This window comes from Nomascus leucogenys, chromosome 13, assembly GCF_006542625.1.
Source record: "Nomascus leucogenys isolate Asia chromosome 13, Asia_NLE_v1, whole genome shotgun sequence".
NCBI classification, from domain to species: domain Eukaryota; kingdom Metazoa; phylum Chordata; class Mammalia; order Primates; family Hylobatidae; genus Nomascus; species Nomascus leucogenys.
The window spans coordinates 94,206,994-94,223,305 of record NC_044393.1 but is presented as its reverse complement, the minus strand read 5'-3'; the positions used below and the strand labels follow the sequence as shown (position 1 = coordinate 94,223,305).

The 16,312-nt window shown below is 34.4% G+C and overlaps 1 pseudogene; it reads right to left on the bottom strand.

Annotated features, from left to right (window-relative positions):
* Nucleotides 1-7,875: 7,875 nt before the first annotated feature.
* On the bottom strand, nucleotides 7,876-9,321 carry LOC105740740 (annotated as a pseudogene).
* Nucleotides 9,322-16,312: the final 6,991 nt, after the last annotated feature.

The window sequence follows — 16,312 nt, the reverse complement described above, 5'->3', positions numbered from 1 at the left end:
GAATGGATAGGGAAAACATGTTTTCCCTTTTGATGTTTTGAGTAACATCAAAATTCATTGATGTTACTCGAAGGGTACAAAGTTTCAGTTAAACAGAAGAATAAGTTATAATGATCTATTGTACAACCTAGTGACTATAGTTAATTTATTGTATATTTTGAAATTGTGAAAAGAGTAGATTGTACATGTTCTCACCACAAAGACATAAGGATGTGAGGTAACAGATATGTTAATTAGCTTGATTTAATCATTCCACAATGTATACATGTATCATAATATCACATTGTACCCCATAAATATATACAATTATTATTTGTTAATGAAAACTAAAGTTAAATTTAAAAATAAAATAAAAGTAGATTTATTGGGGTCTGAGCCTCTTTCTCATGTAACTTAATTGTGTTTTCAGGACCTGTTCAAGCCCAATATTATATACTTCCTGTACTTCACGATGAATAGTATTGCAAATGCCAAAATGTATGGCTTCTGTGGTCAGATAACAGCCAGATCATGACAGGCAGCTCAGATGTGCATAGTATGTTGGCAACCCCAACCAAATTTTCTACTGCTAGTAGGACCTAGTATCAAGCCAGAAATCATTTTTCTGCTGTTGTTTGTATGTCAAACAAATAAAAGTTATCTTAAGAATATGGAGTGGCTTACTTCCACATCATAAGAGTGTATGATGGAGTTTTCCTAAAGGGGACCTTTTCCATATAACACCAACTGCCACAGACCCTTCAAGTACCACTAAATCTCTGGGTTCGTATGGCCCAGTGGCAGTGCAACTTGCTCCAGAATTCTAGAGCCTTGTATTGTTCCAGGCCAGGTCAAAACAGTGAGCTTCAGAGTTTCTTGGTACATATGTTGCAGAAGCATACCTAAAACTGTTATATGCTGCCTCGAGACTTCAAAGAGTCCCAAAAGGCACCACGCTATTTTCTTGGTTGTAGATTTCAGATATAGCCTCTTTCCATTTACCTTGGAGCAGATATGTTTTCATGGCTCAGACTGAAGAAAACCTTGAAACTTAAACAATAGGTCAGACATTGAATTTTTATGGGGCTCTATTTCTCATTGTCAGGCATACAAGTATCTTACCAAGGCTTCTGAGATATTCAATACATCCTGATTACAGAGTCCAATAAGACTGCTACCATTAATAGAGGGAACTAGCATGATGTCTTCTGGAAGAATACAATTATACAGGTCCCTATTCTTACATTTTGAGAGAGAGCTGGAGGGTTGATATATCTTTCAGGAAAGTGAATGACACCTTTTTTTGTTTTTCTGTCTAAGTGAAATCAAATGGGTCTGGTTTGGTCGGTATTAACAAGTGCAGAGTTAAAAGCATTCACTGGATGATTAGTTAACTACAAGGTACAAGGTGCTGTGTTTATATTTTCTATAAAAAAAAAAAAGACCACATCAGGACAGCAGATGATTGGTGTGTCCAGCTGAATAAGTTTATGATAATGTACTGATATTCCTAAAATCTATCCTAGCCTCCTTCTGCTTAGTCTGGGTTAGTTGTTATCTTTTAGTCTGTGATAACGTTCTGCTTTAGGTACCTTCCTTGTAACTTACTCCACTTTACTCTTTATCTTGACAGACTATAAATTCCTTGATACAAGAGCATATGTCTTACCTGTATTTTTCCATGTTACTGAAACATAGTAAGCACTTAAAATCTTTTGTGAATTTCAATTCGACTAAAAACCTGTCAAACCTGTTTTACTAATAAAAATGTCTGTTTTAAAATGTTTCTTTTGGTTCCTTGATAGAAAATGGTTAAATAAAATATTTTCTAATATATCTCCAATATATGTCAGAATCTTAACTATATTATGTCCTTTAATATTTCTATAATTTCATAGTATGGGTATATATGATATTCAAACAAAATGACACCTCAATTATGCTTGTTTGGGTTTTCCAAATAATGGATTAAATATTGGAAATCATAAAGTTTTCAGATATAGTTCTATTAGACAGATTCCAAAAAGAAACAGATTTTTTAACAAGTTAGAGAACTGAGGAAGGATATTTTTAGATGTCTTTAGAAATGTCTTATGTTTCTGAGAATCAAGTGATGCACTATTATTCCTGTAATTTTAAATCCATTTTGGATAATTGTAGCAATAATGACCTTTACAAAGGATCTAATTTATATCCTGGTAGTATTCTTTTGTTAGCAGGCTCTAGTCCACTAATTTTTATGACTTCAGCAACATGTACAATCCCTTAAATCACTGACATAAAAAAACTGAATCTCAACATGTTCAAACTTTGATAGTCACCAAAAATATACACAGGATTTTGATGACATTTATATACATATATACACCAATGATAGTGATTATGCTTCTTCTCTAAAAAATGTCTTACTTAGAAAATGATAGTTGTGGTCTTGGTTAATAGAAATTTGCCTTGCAAGCATTAATACAAACTCGACTTTTAATAGCAAGAAGATTGTAACTTAGTAAGAATATTGACATACGCATGTTTTGTTAATTTACTTGAATTACATAGATATGAATATGAGATTTTAAGCATACATTCTTATATCATGTTCTTAAAATAGATTCTACTAAAATTATGATCTATTATCTATCTATAGTTTAATCTCTTTACTATACAAAATATAAGCTTTCTTGGAAGCATAATAAGTGAGATTTTGTTAAATTGACAACAGTAATAGGCAGCTCTCAGTGAGCCTAAGGCAGAACCTTCCTTGTCAGGTGAAACAGTGCTGCTGAACATGGAGTGACCTTCACAGAAGTAATAAATATAGTAACAGCTTTCTAAAGTATAGCATGTACATTTAATCCTTTATTAAATATTGTTAACAACTTTCATACCCTGTATTTAAAGCAATATTTACAATCTCAGGCAATATTATTATTAACCAACATGCCTTTAATATTAAAGTAAGAGATACTTGTGTATACAAACTTCAAATTCTATGCATAACATTTCAAAAACCTTGCAACATTTTAAAAATATAATAGACTCAGATTCATCAAGCTGTCCAAATTCATATAGTGACACACAACTGAGATTATGACCCAAACCTTTTTACTTTTTATTTATTGGTTATATTGTTTTATTGGTAGACTCTACAATTGTTTTGAAATAGACTTTGAATACAAATTTGAAGTTAATTTTTTTCCAGAAAATTAATGATGTGATGGCATCATATGAATAACAGTTTGTGGTTTTCTAACGTGAATGTCTTGCACGTACTGATTTTACCTCATAGTTTTGGAAAGCCCATTTCTCACTGTGTGGTATACAGGTTACTGCATGATCTAGTGGTCAAGCACAACAATTTTGAAATTTAGATTTTGACAAATCTTAGTTTAAAGCCTGGCTTTATTTAATACTTGTGCGACTCTGGGTAGCATATTCAATTTCTATTGGCTTCATATTTTCATTATTTGAATAAGGATGATTGTAACGCTACCCAGAACTGGATTCAGTGAGATTATACATGTAAAGCACTTAGCACAATATTTGGCACATAATAAATGCTAAAGAATTTGGCTAGTATATTTTTAGTACGCATTATTTTAGGAATATTCACATACTTATAAAAGTTCTAACAATTATTAACCTCAAAGCAAATAATAAAATCCATCAGAATATTTTATCTTTCAAGCATATTATGGTAAGTATATCTACCCTTCAAGTGTGTTATATTAAAATGTAATCACATGAACAGCAGGAGAAATTGAAGGGAACACAGATGAATCACATGTAATCTGGGGATGGAAGAGGCCCAGTGTAGGAAATTGGGTATTGCATAGATGGGAAGCATGCACCCCTGGAACCCCATGACTGGGTGATGACCGAGAGACACACAGGCTAATCCTCTCATTAGCCGCAGTGGAGATGAATCACTCCCTCCCCATGAGAAGTCTGTCTGTGTCACATAACTTCTAGAATCCTCTAGTCAGCTGAATGTTTCAGTACCTGCATCAAACGAACAATTTGTGCCATGTAAGATTGGCCACTTCTCCTTGAATGGGATCCATGATAGATTGTTTCATGTGCCAGCCTCTCTACAGAGGGGACGCCCATTGTGCTTACAAATTTAAGTCATGACTCTGGCTGTTGTGTTCCTTTGTTACCATGTAATGTTTATTTAAAGGACATAGCTTCAATAAGATAATCCACACCTCTATTATTTAATTAAAGGCAGTTAACATTATCCTCAGTTTATAAAGTAGATATGTGAGGCTTAGAATGATTAAGAATATTTTAGAAAAAATAAGGGATGGATCTAGACATAGAGGCTGGTACGAAAATGCCTTTCATGTAATCTATTTTAAATAGGATTGCTTTGAGAGACCCCAGCTAAACTGAGCTTTTAGTACAACATGGCTAGCAATTCTGCTATGAATAATTGCTGGGTGTGGGTGTTTACAGAGTGTTTTTCACAGGATGCTTCATTTACCTGGTGGATGGCCTAATGCCTAGCTGTCCAACCAGTGGCCAGGCGGTCCTTCACATGAGAAACTTGCTTATACCAGAAGACCCCTTGTGGCTCATATCTGACCACAGCTCTGGTGCTGGAAGCCCAATCTTGTGTCACCCCTAGCACAGCAGGGAAAACAGAGCTTAGGGTAGTCCCTGGTTCCGCAGATGGAAGGCACGAATTCAACACACCACCATGTCAGGAATCAGGTTCAAAGATTTATTATTTACAGGTCCTTGGCAGGGAGGATGCAGTGAGTTGGGTGGGCAGTCCTCCAACCTTGGATCACATGAGGCAGGAAAGAGGAGTTAGGTAGAGAGAGGGAGAGGGAGGGGGACAGGGACAGGCAGAGAGAGAAAACTTGCAGTATGTATCAGAATAGTGAATGGGTCACTTTAAGTTTGTGGGCAAGTCTGAATGGTTCCTTCAGGGAGCCCATTCGGCTAGGCAGGAAAGATGCCTCATAGTTATCTCTAGCCTCTGGCCTGAGCAATTTGGGTGTGGTGCTCTATTTCTAATGCTTAGCCTGCAACCTTTGCTGTGTTGTTCCTGTTAGAAGGGCGAACATGGACTACTTTAATCCTAGAATATTTTTAATAACATATGCATAAATTATGCAAATATATCTTATTTTTAACATTTTTTTCAGAACGATTTTATTTAAGAAAAAAGTCGACAGAAAGAAGTAAAAGCAGCTTGTGAATATGTCAAAAAAAACGCAACCACCAAACCTAATTCAGCATGTTTTCATTATATGTCAATAAAAATTCAATTAAAATATTTCACACTAATAAAAAGTAGGTTGTTCTATTTCCCCTTCAATATATGGAAGATGACTTTTTAAATTACATTGTTTTACATCCTCTAATCACAAGTACTACCATGTGACTATTCATCGTGTGCTTAGATAACTACGGTAATATTTTCAGAAGGCTTGAAGTGAAATAATAGTGACCCACTGCTCAGATGTACAGAGTCAACCTGAAGCACATTGTCTGCAACTATCTTAATATAGTTAAAAAAATTATGTCTAAGAGTGAAAAGAGAATGACTGAAACTAATCTGTCAGATATATGACAATTCTTTCGTTCTTTCTTTCCTTCCTTCCCTCCTTCTTCTTTCTTTCTTTTTTTTTTTTTTTTTTTTTGACAGAGTCTCGCCTTGTCGCCCAGGGTGGAGTGCAATGGCGTGATCTTAGCTCACTGCAACCTTCACCTCGCATGTACAAGCGATTCTCCTGCCTCAGCCTCCCGAGTAGCTGGGACTACAGGCGCCCACCACCATACCTGGCTAATTTTTTTATTTGTAGTAGAGATGGGGGTCTCACCATGTTGGCCAGGCTGGTCTCGAACTCTTGACCTCGTGATCTGCCCACTTTGGCCTCCCAAAGTGCTGGGATTACAGGTGTGAGCCCAAACAATTAAGTTCCAAAAGAGCAAAGCATCCTAGAGTTTGTCTAAGAATGCATGTACTTTTATAATATATCTATAACAGAAAATAAAGACAAAAAAGAAATGCTCCCTTCTAAGGTAATAAAGTACTGAAAATGTAATTTTTGCAGCACTCTAACAAGTGAAAATTTTGAAAATCTGTTCACTGAGCAGGAGCACAAGGAAAAACTAAACATTTATCCCAATTTATTAAAATGACACATCCATAGGCTACATCTATCCTGAATCTCTTTATAAGGCCAAATTAAGTATTTTAAAGTTTCTCTTAATAGATGATTAAAAATATAAAAATATTTAACTTAAAGGAACACAGAATTTAGACTGTGAAACCATGTTGTAAATTTTATTGTAATCATTTTTTCTTAATGTTGAAGACTGCATCAGTTTCATAAATAACATCACTCGTTTTATAATAAATACATCTATATGCAGAGGTATGTTTAACAGCATCTGCATGTATCTCCAGAAATTGTTGCTCATTTTAGAGCACATATTTTTATTCTGATAAAGACTTAATGTTTTACTTAATACTTCAGTAGAAAACATGAATAAATTGTATACCCAATATCAATATTTTTCTAAAAACCTGAACAACATTCTTTTAAATGTCCATTTAAAAATATAGATAACAGTTATTGTTTTATCATTATCAAATTGGTATCAAATTAATAGGCATAAGTGAAAAAACTAATCACTAGACAGTCATAAAAAATAAAATGCAATAATATTGTGCACTTTGTATTACTAAGAAAGTGTTCACTTATATAAGCAGCAGATGATGTGAACATTATCATGAAAATTCTGGATATATCTTTATGTATATCCTTAAAAATCACTTACCTTTATATAATTTCCATTTTAATTAAATCCCACATATTTTCAGCTAACATTTAAATTAGTTTTTTATTGTAAAACTTCAGCTGTTATAAATCATGAAACACTTTCAGAAACTTGTTTAAAGGTAGGAATAATTCTTTCTAGTAAACAATTATGTCACATTACGTATTTGTTAAATGTTATGTTTGAGAAATACATTCTGTCCTTGAACATATTCGAATCAATATTATAATGGAATGAAGATTTTACAGGGAAAATATTGCAATCAGTAAAAGCAGAAAAAAAAAAAGTAGTTGTTTCCTTCTGGTGCGTTCTTGGTCTCGCTGACTTCAAGAATGAAGCTGCAGACCTTTGCAGTGACTGTTACAGCTCTTAAAGGTGGCACGGACCCAAAGAGTTAGCAGTAGCAAGATTTATTGTGAAGAGCAAAAGAACAAAGCTTCTACACCATGGAGAGGGACTCGAGTGGGTTGCTGCTGCTGGCTGGGGTGGCCAGCTTTTATTCCGTTATTTGTCCCCACCCACATCCTGCTGATTGGTCCATTTTACAGAGTGCTGATTGGTGCATTTACAGTCCTTTAGCTAGACATAGAGCACTGATTGGTGCATTTTTACAGAGCGCTAATTGGTGCGTTTACAATCCTTTAGCTAGATACAGAGTGCTGATTGGTGTGTTTACAATCCTTTAGCTAGACAGAAAAGTTCTCCTAGTCCCCACTCGACCCAGGAAGTCCAGCTGGCTTCACCTCTCAGTAGGAAGAAAGACACCTGTTTGGAATATTGCAGCATGGTAGATATCACATTTTATCAAAGGACAGTAATGCTTGATCTTCTATTTCCCACAGAACTCTGGATCCAGTTAAGAGCAGGAGGGGGAAAGAAGCAGCAATATTTCAAATGCCCATAGTCTAATCTGCAAAAGACACGGAGTAGGTGGAAGAAAACTGCATTTTACTTCAGGTAGTCTTTGAAATGAAGGCTCTGTTATTTTTCAAAATTGGAAGGATATCACAGGGTTGATTTTATATACAAAGTAGGATCTGATCCAGTAAGCTCTAGTGAAATAATTCACATATGGAGAAAGTTAATTTTGACCTCATGACAAAATCACCTGTATTTTGAGTAGGTTAGCCTGTCACCTTCTTTGCAAACCACCAACAATATTGGGTGTATGGTTCTTAATCGAATCCACTTGAAAAGTGTTGTACAAAGTTAAGGAAAACATACACCAAATGCTGCTAACACGCACACATAAGGAATCCAGATGTACTTCAAGCCTTCTATAACCATCGCAAGAGAATCCAATAAAATAGTGTGAATTACATGATAAATTATTTCTGGCCTTTCTCCAATTCATCCATCATCAAGAATAACAGTTTCTGTCAGGAATTTAGTATTAATCCTCCTAAAAATAACTTGCAGTATAGAAAGAAAACAAATAATTAACACTGGAATATAGAAATGTAATAAAGAAGATTGTCAATTGCAAAAAAATAAAAATAAAAATAAAAAAAGCAAAAAACGTCTGGAGAAGGTGCCTGCAGGGAATCTTGACAGAGGAGCTAAATCACTGTAAAATTCGTAGTCATATTTAGTCCAAATTTTACTTCAAGGAATTTGAGCATGTGCCCATTTTCTTTGTGCTGGACAAACATCTTCATTAGAATATTCAATGTCACTGTCAGAGTACACACCTAGTAAAAATTAATCACTTTCATTGTTTTAGCTACAAAAGTTTCTTTCTTCACATTCAGCTGAAGGCACTTAGCAATCATTTAGGCTGCTAGTAAACTTAACAAACGAAATACCAGTACAGCTGGATTCCCAAGCTGCAGTAAATATCCCAGAAAGAGAGAAAATATGTAGATTTTATAAACTTGATGAACCTTGTCACTTTGCTCCAGCGGCAAGATATCGAGGAGGAATAGAGACGATGCTTGAAGAAACAGGAGATAGCGGCCATACCCCACGTCATCATAAATATGTAAGTTGAAGCACTTGTCAACAAGTAGCAAAAGTCCTGTCCATAAGTATTTCAGTTGCTTTTTAAATAGTCTGTAGGGGCGGCAACTTGGCACGCAAAATATGGTGGTGCCCAGTTTTCTCTTAAAGGAATAGAGTATTTCATTCGTGTTGTATTTACCCTGTTAATAATGAGGCATGCAACAGTAAGCATTCCTGTTAGCCATGTTCCACTCATAAGCCAACTTGTAACAAATAATGCAGTAATATATATTCTTTGGAATCCAAAAACAGCGCCAATATAGAAATACAGTGGCTCAATAATCTCGTTGCTACCAGTGGCTTGACAAAAAAACACTGGCAGTAAGTTCTGGATATAAAGACATTTGCTGCACTGCATTTAGAGTCTTCAGAGATAGAAGTTTTGTTATTGTGTGCCAGTTCATAAACACCTCTTTCAAATGAAGGTGCCTTTAACATTTAACATATCTTTACGATAGGTCTAATAAATGGCACTGTCACCCTGAAACGTGATTCCCCGTTCAAGCTCGTTTTGGAGCTCTTTCAGGAATTGGAATGTCATTGATTTTTCTCTTCTTTAGCAGATTCCTTATTTTCTGAAGACTTTGGCTTTTTTCTTTGGCGCAACTCTTCCTCCGCCCTGGTCTCCACGGAGCCCAGGACAGCCCCTCTGGCTCCCGCTAGGCAGGAGTCTCCCTCCCTCCGAATCTCCGAACCCGTCAGCCTGTCCGGGCCCGCTCCCGGCCGCCGCCACAAGTATATCTTTTAATCATTGTTTTTCTAGTAATAAAAATCTTACACAAAAGCTAAACGAAATTTTATGCAATTCCCTGGTTAATGTTTCTTGATGACATAAGTTGCTCCGTATATACTTACTTGAGTGCAGCTAACCTTGTTACACTGGAACTCGATCTTGACAGACAGCCAAAATACATTATCTTATGATCTTTTTGTGGAAAATGGTAGTTTCCTGCTTTGATGTTTTTTACCAGACCGGGGTCAGGCTTTATACCCTGAACTGTTCTTGTAAAGTTTTTCAGCTGATAATCACGGGCCTTAATTCTGGTGATTGCCCTGTGCTAATTTGGTAATAAAACAGAGAACTCAAGGTAGCTTTTCCCAAAAGGTTTCAGAGAAAAGTTATTTTCCCAATATATTAATGTCTTAAACACACGTACACACACACGCACCGTTTCTAGTTAAATAACTTTGAGAAACATTAGGTTAAAAACATCCTAAGAAATTTTGCCTAACCCAGGATAATGAGGTTAACTTCTACATAATCTTCTAGATTATTATTTCAATTTCCACAGTTAGATATATTGACATGAAATTGACATGAAATTTTGTGTAGGTTTGACATATGGTACAAGTTCTATTTTTCCTCCAAACCTTTGTCTACAGTTACTCTGGGCTATGTTTATGTATAAATCAAGTGTTTATATATATTAGGCTCTGTCTGGAGGCTCTTTATTATGTACTTGTACTATTCCCACATTGTCTTAGTGTAGCTTCATTATGAATAGAGCAAGGCTTCCCACCTAAAAGACTGCTTGGCTATTGTTAGCCACTTGCATTTCCACTTAAAATATGGAATACACTTAGAAATTTTTTAAAATACCAAAATACATAGAAATACATTGTTGGGACAATTTTGATTGAATTTGTATTTAATTTAAGAAGAAGTTTAAGGAGAATTTCCATCTCTAAATTACTGTCTTCAAATCTATGATTGTAACATATTTTGTCCATTTACTTAGTCCTTTAAATTATCTCAATTTGTTTCGTAATTTTTTATGAAGACATATATAAATTTAGGACCACTTCCAGATATTTGCTATAACTATTACTGTGATCATTATAAACTTATACAGCTTTTATTTATTAACTTGATGGTATGTAGAAATTCAACTGGTTGTTTTACATTGTCTTTGTGTAGGAACTTTGTGAAAATTAATAATGATTTTTATTTTATTAGATATTCTTTTAATATTTTTATACACAGCTTTACAAGTTGTTTCTATTGGATTTACTTTATCTGGGGCCCATTTCTTTCTTTCTTGGCTAATATTTCATCTTGATTGTATATGTAATCATTCCAATAAAAAATTGGATGGGAAATATCACATTTTATATATATATATATATATATATATATATATATATATATTACATAATACATGAGATATATCCCATGTAATAAATAATACCTTGTTAGGGACTGAATGTATGTGTCCCCTACAAATTTAAACGTTGAACTATCATCCTCAATGGGATGGTATTTGAAGGCGGGGCTTTTGGGGGCAGATTAGGTCACAAATAGGATTGGTGCCCGTAAACAAAGAGGCCAGAGAACTAGCTTGCTCTCATTCTGCCATATGAGGATATAAGAAAAAGTTGACAGTTTGCAAACTGGAAGTGGGATCTCACCAAAACCTGACCATACTGGAACCCTGATCTCAGACTTCCAGCCTCTAAAACTGTTAGAAATTTCTGCTGTTTGCAAGCCACCTAGTGTGTAATACATTGTTATAATAGCTCAAACTGACAAACACAGAAATCATATATTATATAATAAATAAAATTTCCATAAGCAGTGAATATCTGAAAACATAATTTTTATTTCTTCATCTTTTTCATATGCTGGCTCAATTAAAGTCTACATGGAATTCACCTCAAAATTCTGAAATGGCAACACATCAGAAGTTTTCCTGCTGCTGAGCTCTGGAGAAGTACTCAATCAAGTTTTACAAGGAAACTGGAGACTTAAAGAATCCAAGAGGCGTAGTCTTACACTTCTCAAGAAAGTAGAGGAGACTAGAGTGCTTTCAATTTAAGGCCCATCAGCAAAAAAAGAAACCTAACTATATCACATGAAAACTCATCCACAGAAGAAATCTAGGCTTGTGGCTCTGGATTTAGAAACTGGGTTTACAAAACCATGAGAGAAGTCAGCGTCTGGCAGAGCATTGTGCTGAGCCAGAAAAATTTTCCAAACATGGAAACCCTCGACACAGTGCTCGATTTTGAGAAAAATAGCAGAATGTGTGAGACCCCACTCAAAGAGATACAAGTTTCTTCAAAAACAAAATAGGGCATCATTGTAGTGTATTGAAGACATTCCTTTGATGAACTGTAAACTGTTGCCCAAAATAGGGTCAATGTAAGAGCTCTTTAGAAGCATAGCGTTTTTTTGTTTGTTTTCTTTCTTTCTTTTTTGTTTGTATTTTAGTGCATTACTTTTAAAGCAATTATTCTAAGACTTATGTCATATCAGGTTAAATTATATATACAATAGTAGATTTTTGAATATTAATCACATGATAGATTCCTGCTTAAGTTTCATTTCATGCAAAAGGTTATCCCTTTTTGTCTAACCTTCTATTTGTTGTTGAACCAAACTTTGATCATCATTTTATAAATCAGTGTATCTCACACTCCTGCTAGTATCTATCCTCTCTGCCTCTATAAGATGAACTTTGCATATTTAAATTTATTATAGCCAGCCATACTTGTATTTTATTTGTTCTGTTACACTCTCTTAAATTCTTATGTTAATAACTACAATTTAAATCTAAACCAAATGAATAAGAAATGTAAATGTAATCAAATAGTTATAAAAATAATATTTATGATAAAGTAGAAAGAACTGAAAATTACTGCATGAATACTGAGTACAACTATAAAAATAAGCTCTGTAGCTTAAAATTATATGTGCCATATTTTAATGACATAATCTCCCTTTGTTAAATCTTTTTTACTGATGTAACTTTTATAATAACCCTCCACTGAACATCTATGTAACTATATATATGAATAAAATTTTAACATCTAGTATAAATTGCTAAAATAAAATTGCAAGTTCCACATTTACAGTTTTAATTATTTTGATAAACATCTTTCAAGTTCTTATTCATAACAATTCATAATTAGGAATAATATATACTTTTTACTAACACAGAAATATGGCAGACTAAGCAAATGTGTTAGTCTAGATTTTATCTTCAAGGCACTAACGAAATAATAAATGATTAAAATGGGGATAAACCCATAACTGTAAAATAAGTGGGTGGAGAACACACATATTAGGGGAATTCTATAAATTTTATAAAAGTAAAAGATAAAATCATATTGATAAAATTAAAAGAGAATATATTTCTCAAATTCTAATACAGCAGATGACAGATGCAAAAATAAGATAGCCTGAACTGGATAGCTTAAACTCAGAAAATTTTTCTCTTTGGAATGAGCAGATATAATAATAGGACTGAAAATGTGGCAAAATACAAAAAGACATCATTTTCCATGACCATAAAGAGAGAGTTATCAGGGCGGGGGACAGGAACTTGATTGAATTGTAAGACCATCTCAAAACAATTATAAGGAACATTTTAGATAAGAATTAACCTTGCTTGAATGTGTGCTATTATTCCAAAGTAAAGTGCTTCTAATTCTGAAACTGTGGGGCCTTCCATTTTAAAGACAGTTCTACACCATTTCAGTATGAAAGAGAGTTTGCCAATGAACAAGCTCTGCTTCTGTACTACCCTATTGAACGTCCTTATTCAAGAAAAAAATATTAATAGAAAATTCTAGCCTTCATACCCAACAACTTAAGAGATATGTGACAAACAACTCAAGTAATCTAATCCTTTATTTCTTCATTTGAATGGAAAACTACAGATCACTAGACATATGAAGCAAATTAGCAGTATGAAAGGAGAAAAAAATGTCAATTACACAAAAATGTGGCCCCAAGAAGAAAGAGAGATCATTCATAGACAGTAGACAATCTTAAAACACATAATGTCTTCAGAAGGCTTCTAGATGATGCCTCTTATAAAATAAGAGTCATGAACGGGACTGAATAAAAAAAAAAAGCTCTCAGAAAAAATAAAACTTTAGAAATTAAAACTATGTTAACAAATTAAAAATGGAAATTTATAGGAAGATTAAAAGAAAATTTGAGGTCTTCTTCTGGAACATACACCTGAAAACATAAAAAAGAGAAAACCTATAAAAGAAAATGAATTGGTGAAGAGTAGGTCCAGATTGCTCAATATCTAATCAAAAGGACTTTCAAAAGGGAAACATTAAGAAAAAAAAAAGAGATACTATCAAATAAATAATCTGAAACAACCTTCCAGGGATGAAGATTGGTGACCAGCTGTAGATATAACAGGGCCCACTGATTGCTGAGCTCAATATACAAATAATAATTCAAAGGCACATCACTGACATCATTGGGGAATTTCAAGTACACCACCTATAAAAAGAAATTTCAAAAGCATCCAGAGAATACTAAGAAAAAATATTAATCAATAGATGTCATAAATGCAGCGGATTTTTTTAAATCTTCAACTTTGGTACTAAAAAAAGGTAACAATTACTTCAAAATTCTGAGGCAGTAATATTTTCAACTTAGAATTATATGTCCAGCCAAGAAATCCATCAATAGAAATAGCAAAATAAAGGAGTTTTGAGAAACTCAAGAAATCAGAAAATGTACCTCTCACATACCATTTTGGAGAAGGTTACATGACTATCTGTTTACATAAAACAAAATTAACAATCGCAAGATGTAGGCATGGAATTTTTAAAAATGATGGATTTGATACAGACAGAAGGCAGGGAAATACTGGGTAGAAAAGGGCAGAGTCCCTGGCAAGGGCTCCAAAGTAAGAACATGCATTCCTGTTTTCTTGCTCGCATGTTGCCTTTTCCAAAACCACCCTGACCTGCCCTGCCCTGCATCCTGTACCCATAAAAACCCCAGGCTCCACTAGCAGCAGAGTGGCAGAGAAGGAGAGAAGAGAAGAAGCAGCTTGATTTCAAAGGGATGGCTTGACTATGGAACCTTGGAGAAGAGTTCAGCTGAAAACGGCCAGACTCCAGGGGGACCACCTTCCCACTCCATCCCCTTTCCAGCTCCCCATCCCCTTGAGAGCCACTTTCACTGGTAATAAAATCCTACACATTTACCACCTTCAATTTGTTCCTGCGACCTGATTCCTCCTGGAAGCCAGACAAAGTGGTCCCAGATGCAGGTAAAGGAGGCTGTCACACTGACCTTCCACCGGGCTAACACTTCAGCCATCCATGGATGGCAAAACTAAAAAAGGAGCATGTAACACACACCTTCTGGGGCTCTGGGGGTTGCTGGCAACTCCTAGATACTCACTTGCTTGCTCCCACTCCCATGAGGGGTTGAGAGCTGCGGGCTGAGTAAACAAGCCAACCCCTTCACAGGACTCATGAAGGGGTAAAGGAACTATTCTGTTTCAGATTTAAGTAAGGAGTCCAAAGCAAATAAATTTTAAAATAATAACTTTCTAGATAGCCTAGTAATAATCAGGACAAATGTGAACAAGAAATTCCTGAGCAGTAAGGAAAATGTAAATAGAAAAAAGGAGTAGATTCTATTCAAGAGATGAAGTCTTTCATGTGCTGGAATATTGAAGGAATCTGTTGAAGAGGGCATATGTTTCTTCTTTCAACAATGAAAATAATAGAATTAGAAACACTAAGAAAAACAAAACCAACAAATATCTTCAAGAAACTAATGTATGAATATAAGAAAAATAGAAATGTGCCATGTTATGAAACTATTGATGATGTTCAATGAAAGAGGATCTGTTTGACATTGCCAATGTGTTCTTCCCTGAGTGTCACAGGGGTTATGATCCCACATAGGAAAAGCTGTAATGCCAGCCCACTGCTTGACTTTTCAAAGAAAAATATCTACATCATTATAATAAGGCAGACAGTGGTTTTCAGCTATTAGAATCAATTGGAAGAGAACACAGCAGATTGTGGTTTTCAGATATAAGTAAATAGTAAATGAATTTTATTTTTTAATATCTTAACAATATTTAGAATATTAAGTAACAAATAGGTTAAAAAGAAGGGGTCAAGGGTAGGATCTGGATTCTTATTGATTCATTTAGATAATAAAGATTCAATATATTCAGAAGGGAGCAAGAAATCAAAATTTTATTATATAATTGAGAGTTTTAAATAGGTACTTTAAATGTGTAAACAAATATAAACATCAAATTTAAGAGAAAAGAAAATGGAGATGAAAGACTAGTGAGAGTGGATGTAAGTATTAAATAACGCCTAGTAAAAGGAGTGGGATGGGGAAGAACAGAAAAGCACAATATTTTAAGTATCAGTGAATAAATTAATATTGATATCAATATGAAAACAATTGTTGGAGATGCAGTAAGAGAAATACAATGAGACCTTATAGGCATTAAATGTCTTTTAATTTTAGACTTATGTTATTATCTGACAAGGGAGAGTCTTCGATTTCCTCAGTAGCATGATTCCTACCAAAAAAGAACAAATTGGAATTCAATACTTATATTAACCCTCCATTTTTAAAAATAACTGTTAAGCAGGTAATGAGTTTCCTCTTAAGAAAATGCAAGCACATTTTACGGAGAACAATCTTAATGAATGTAAAATGGAAGGACATCAGTCAAGAGGGAAGAATAGAGAAAATATCTTTTGGTCTAAACAGTGAGCAGAATTCAGGAATTCTGTGGATTAGTAAAGT